Source organism: Capricornis sumatraensis, chromosome 10, assembly GCF_032405125.1.
Source record: "Capricornis sumatraensis isolate serow.1 chromosome 10, serow.2, whole genome shotgun sequence".
In the NCBI taxonomy this organism is placed as follows: domain Eukaryota; kingdom Metazoa; phylum Chordata; class Mammalia; order Artiodactyla; family Bovidae; genus Capricornis; species Capricornis sumatraensis.
Window position 1 is genome coordinate 3,807,906 of NC_091078.1, and position 6,344 is coordinate 3,814,249.

Sequence of the window (6,344 nt, forward strand, 5' to 3'; positions counted from 1 at the left end):
ATCATTCTGTCGTTTTTGAGATTGCATCCAACTACTGCATTTCGGACTCTTTTGTTGACTATGATGGCTACTCCATTTCTTCTAAGGGATTCTTGCCCACAGTAGTAGATATAATGGTCATCTGAGTTAAATTCACCCATTCCAGCCCATTTTAGTTCACTGATTCCTAGAATGCCGACGGTCACTCTTGCCATCTCCTGTTTGACCACTTCCAATTTGCCTTGATTCATGGACCTAGTATTCCAGGTGCCTATGCAGTATTGCTCTTTACAGCATTGGACTTTATTTCCATCACCAGTCACATCCACAACTGGGTGTTGTTTCTGCTTTGGCTCCATCTCTTCATTCTTTCTTGAGCTATTTCTCCTCTGATCTCCAGTAGCATTTTGGGCACCTACCAACCTGGGGAGTTCCTCTTTCAGTGTCCTATCTTTTTGCTTTTTCATACATTCATGGGGTTCTCAAGGCAAGAATACTGAAATGGTTGGCCATTCCCTTCTCCAGTGGACCACATTTTCTCAGAACTCTCCACCATGACCCGTCCATCTTGACTGGCCCTACACGGCAAGGTTCATGGTTCAAGGGATTAGATCTGATAGACAGAGTGCCTAAAGAACTATGGACAGAGGTTCGTGACATTGTACAGGAGGCAGTGATCAAGACCATCCCCAAGAAAAAGAAATGTGAAAAGGCAAAATGGTTGTCCCAGGAGGCCTTATAAATAGCTGAGAAAAGGAGAGAAGCAAAGGAGAAAAGGAAAGATATATCCATCTGAATGCAGAGTTCCAGAGAATAGCAAGGAGAGATAAGAAAGCTTCCCTCAGAGATCAATGCAAAGAAAGAGAGGAAAACAATAAAATGGGAAAGACTAGAGATCTCTTCAAGAAAATTAGAGATACCAAGGGAAGATTTCATGCAAAGATGGGCACAATAAGAACAGAAATGATATGCACCTAACAGAAGCAGAAGATATTAAGAAGTGGCAAGAATACACAGAAGAACTATACACAAAAGATCTTCATGACCCAGATAACCACAATGGTGTGATAACTCACCTAGAACCAGACATCCTGGAATGCAAGGTCAAGCAGGCCTTAGGAAGCATCACTACGAACAAAGCTAGTGGAGGTGATGGAATTCCAGTGGAGCTGTTTCAAATCCTGAAAGATGATGCTGTGAAAGTGCTGCACTCAATATGCCAGCAAATTTGGAAATCTCAGCAGTGACCACAGGACTGGAAAAGGTCAGTTTTCATTCCAATCCCAAAGAAAGGCAATGCCAAGAATGCTCAAACTACCACACAATTGCATTCATGCCACACACTAGGAAAGTAACGCTCAAAATTCTCCAAGCCAGGCTTCAACAGTACGTGAACCATGAACTTCCAGATGTTTCAGCTGGATTTAGAAAAGGCAGAGGAACCAGAGATCAAATTGCCAACATCTGTTGGATCATTGAAAAAGCAAGAAAGTTCCAGAAAAATGTCTACTTCTGCTTTACTGACTATGCCAAAGCGTTTGACCGTGTGGATAACAACCAACTGTGGAAAATTCTGAAAGAGATGGGAATACCAGACCACCTGACCTGCCTCTTGAGAAACCTTTATGCAGGTCAGGAAGCAACAGTTAGAACTGGACATGGAACAGCAGACTGGTTCCAAATCAGGAAAGGAGTATGTCAAGGCTATATATTGTCACCCTGCTTATTTAACTTCTATGCAGAGTGCATCATGCAAAATGCTGGGCTGGATGAAGCACAAGCTGGAATCAAGATTGCCAGGAGAAATATCAATAACCTCAGATATGCAGATGACACCACCGTTACGACAGAAAGCAAAGAACTAAAAACCTTCTTGATGAAAGTAAAAAAGGAGAGTGAAAAAGTTGACTTAAAACTCAACATTCAGAAAATTAAGATCATGGCATCTGGTCCCATCACTTCTTGGCAAATAGATGGGGAAACAATGGAAACAGTGGCTGACTTTATTTTTTTGGGCTCCAAAATCACTGCAGATGGTGATTGCAGCAATGAGATTAAAAGATGCTTGCTCCTTGAAAGAAAAGTTATGACCAACCTAGACAGCATATTAAAAAGCAGAGATATTACTTTGCCAACAAAGTTTGGTCTAGTCAAAGCTATGGTTTTTCCAGTAGTCATGTATGGATGTGAGAGTTGGACTATAAAGAAAGCTGAGCACCAAAGAATTGATGCTTTTGACTGTGGAGTTGGAGAAGACTCTTGAGAGTCCCTTGGACTGCAAGGAGATCCAACCAGTCCATCCTAAAGGAAATCAGTCCTGGGTTATCATTGGAAGTACTGATGCTGAAGCTGAAACATAATACTTCGGCCACCTGGTGCGAAGAACTGACTCATTGGAAAAGACCCTAATACTGGGAAAGATAGAAGCAGCGTGGAGAAGGAGAGGACAGAAGTTGAGATGGTTGGATGGCATCACCGACTTGATGGACATGAGTTTGAGTAAGCTACAGGAGTTGGTGATGGACAGGGAAGCCTGGCATGCTGCAGTCCATGGGGTTGCAAAGAGTCAGACACAACTGAGTGACTGAATTGAAATGAACTGAACTGAATCAGAATTTGCTAATACAGTGGGCTTAGGCTAACGATGAAATGTTCGGGCTTAGGTCAAGAGGTGAACTAGGCTGCCGATGAGCTAGATCCAGCCATCTCTCCCATCATTAGAACTCAGGCTGTCTCGTTAGTTCCCCCTCTCACCACCGTCAGCCTCTGGATTGTTTTTCTCAAGCAATATCTCTCCACATGGTGGCCTAGAAGGACATTACAAGAGGAAATGTTCCATTTCCCTGCTAGAGGCAATCCCAGAGAAAAAGAGAGAAGTAAAAGGCCTGGGGAGGACGCTTTAATGACCTGGGTTGGGGAACATGCCCAGTGGCCAAGGAGATGGAGCGCATTGATTGGCCAGCCAGAAGCACTTCCCAGCACAGCCTCAGGAGAGAAAGATTCCTTCCCCAAAGAAAGAGGGGTGGGAAGCATGGGAAGAGACCAAAACTGGCTGCCACAGTCCATTACCCTGAGTGAGGCTGATGAAATGCAGGTTCAAGGTATAATTACACAGTACAGCTAAATAACGGAAGAACTAAAACCCATTAGGGGGAAACCATACAACTTGGGGAAATTGAGGGAGGACAGAGAGGCATATTCATGAAGCAATTTCTTTTTTTTCCATTGTAATGAGTGAGTGAAGTCGCTCAGTCGTGTCCGACTCTTTGCGACCCCATGGACTTTAGCCTACCACGCTCCTCCATCCATGGGATTTTCCAGGCAAGAGTACTGGAGTGGATTGCCATTTCCTTCTCCAGAGGACCTTCCCAACCCAGGGATCGAACCCAGGTCTTCTGCATTGTATGCAGACGCGTTACCGTCTGAGCCCCTGAAGAACTGCTACACAAGAAGCCAAGTCCTAACTGGAGGTGCCGGGGATTGAACCCGGGGCCTCGTGCATGCTAACCACGTGCTCTACCACTGAGCTACACCCCCTACTTTCCTTTGTAGGGAGTCAATAAATTTTCTACAAATAATGGATTAAGGAGTAAGAGTACATATGCATGCTATTTAGAGTTACGGTGGTATACCAGAAGAACTAAAAATGGAAATGTTTAAAAGAAGTTTGCTTCTCAAGAATGAGGCCAGAGCTGGGGAACAGTGAGGCTGGCAACTGTCTCCTTTCATCATAAACTCTTCTGTCCTGTTTGACTTGTTCCTATTTGTATGCATTACCTTGATAACAAGATATATGGTGATCATGAAAAATCTTTAAATATTTGTATGAATGCCCTAAGCTTTGAAAAGGAGTGATGATCAATACCTAGCGTTGTGACTCCATTTGAAATGAAACTTTAGGGTCAAATACAGATGAAGAAGATGGTTTAAATCATCTTTATTAGCATTTAAGTTACGCTTTTTAAGAAGTAAACTGCTTGTTTTTTTTTAATCTGCTAGGCTGAACCTCTAAGAGTTTGACCTACTAAGTTTCAATAAAAGATAGATGTCCCAAGGTTTAAAAAACAAACAAACTCATCAACTTGAACAACAGAAAAAGCAATTACAAATAGATGAAGGGATGAATGGATGGACCTCTTGTCAGCCCTCTTTCCATAGGAGATACCTTAGTTTTCACAAGAAGACCTGCCCCTCTGCCCTTGATCTGTTTCACAGACATACGGCTCATCTGCATCTGGTGTCTGTCCAGAACACTGACCACAACATATTCACCCCTCTGCTCCTGCCAACTCTGGCCCTGATGGCTGACTGGAAGCTGCTGAGAGCAGCTAGCCAGCATCCCATTCACCTTTGCTTTCTCAGGGCCTGACATGATTCTTAGACTCTTGGCATAGATATCCATTTCTGGCTGCCCAGAATCCAGGCCTGGCTTATTCAGACGCGAATTTTCTATTGACTTAGAGATTAAAGCCCCCCAGGAGTCCAAGTTTGAGAAGGTCCCTGAGGTCATCAGAATTCCTTTTCTTTTATCAGTCCCGGACTTTCCAGGCCATCTGAATCACCTGAACTGACAGGGACCCCATTCCTCGCTGGTAGCTGCTCCTTCTCCAGCCAAGTCAGTGGTCACTGAGCAGCCCCTACGAGCCCAGGCAGCTCCAGGACCAGGATGTGGGAGCCGCTGTGGCAGAGCCCAGCCTGCACTGCTAGCTGATCCTGAAGCAGCCAGGCTGTGGCCCTAAGGCTGCTGATACTTTGCAACCCCGGCCTGACGCTGACCTCCAGCTCTTCTCCAAGTCCCAGCTCACCTACGTAGGGTCACAGACCAGACATTCAGAGGGGAGTTCCCCACTCTCCTCCAGGCTCCAGGTCATTTACTCACACCAAAGCTGGGAGATGTAAACTGGGAGTCATAAACAACCCTAGCTGACCCCACTTCTGTAATCTCCAGTCACTATCCCGGAGCAAGCCCGTGGCTCTCGCCAACCCCCGCTCTCTCCCTCCATCCTGCTCTGGAGCTCCTCTCCTGGCTCTTCCTCCACGGCTCACTCCAAGTCCTTTTACCAGACTCCTGGGAGCCCTATTCCAAAGCAAACAAATCCTCCAAGCAGCGCTCCCTCCCTCTCAAGGCTCTCCGAGGACACACACGCTTTGCCTTCAGTCAGAGCATTCTCATTCTCCACATCCAGCTGGGTAAAGGATGAAGCAGGAGTGGGAAGGCTTTTTCTCTTTCCTTGCCCCATCTGTGCATCATCTGCTCTCCAAGGACTGAGAGAGCCGCTGCCCAGCTCCCACTTCAGAGTCCCCTGCATTCTCTGCCTCCCACTCCCTTCAGGGTTCTCCACCTGAAGATCCACAGCACCTCTGGGGATGCCCTCTCCCGTGCTCTGCTTGGAAGCTCCCAGACCTCCCTGGCTTCATGCCAGTCTCCAAACCCAGCAGCCACTTTTCTTTGTCCCAGCTGCAGTCCCTTTTCTTGGGGGACCCTCCTTAGGGAGCCTCAATCAAAAAGCAAAATTAGCATCTGGATTATTCAGTCATGGCAGGAAATGGAATTCATCCCAGATGGTTCAATTAATGAGACTTTGATGACAATATTCCACTCGGAAGTGTGAGCAGGGTGCAGAGAACAGACAAGGGATGTTGAGGAGAAGGAAGACAGTAACTCTCAGATGCTGTTACCACCCACAGGGCTAAACAGGCCAAGAAGAAATGGTTTCACCATTAGAAAAAGCTGGAGACATCAAGAAGGGGCTATCGACAGGAGTGGAATCTTGACAGGATGAAGTTGTCTGTGAGTATAGAGATGGCACCCTGACCCCTCCCTTCTTAACATTTGACCCTCCAGGCAGAGCCTCCAACTGGCTGAATCCAATCTATGGAATCAGGAAAACCCTGGAGAGGCAGCCTGAAGAGGTCAGGTTCCCAGGGCAAACTGGCCAGACAATCACAGCAGAAAGGAAGACCAGGGGGAGGCGTGGGCAAGTGGGCAGCACAGAATCTAGGGCTGTCTGGATTTTCTTTGGAGTCCAGCTCTCACGGTTTGAAACTGGGGAAATCAAGGCTAGGAGAGGTTGGAGATTTACCTTGGTCCCATAGGGAGTTTGTGGCCAGGCTGAGCCCAGACCTCAGGTCACCGCGTCCCTTGCTGTCTGTCACACAACAAAGTCCACGACTCCACCACCGCCTGCAGTGTAGCCTCTTGAAGTGTTTATGCACTAAAAATAATTTAAAGCCATTTTAATCAGGTACATTGCTTTAAATCCCTTCCCCAACAGGAAATATGCAGGCTCGCTGGCAGGAGGCTTGCCAGCTGGTCTCGAACTTTGTTGACCTTCCCGTGCCCAGGCTGAGGTCTTCTGTCCAGC

General features: G+C 46.5%; 1 non-coding gene across 1 annotated transcript; it reads right to left on the minus strand.

Moving 5' to 3' along the window:
- Nucleotides 1-3,444: 3,444 nt before the first annotated feature.
- On the minus strand, nucleotides 3,445-3,516 carry TRNAA-AGC (transfer RNA alanine (anticodon AGC)). Its single transcript has one exon. It is a non-coding gene; the product is annotated as a tRNA-Ala (tRNA).
- Nucleotides 3,517-6,344: the final 2,828 nt, after the last annotated feature.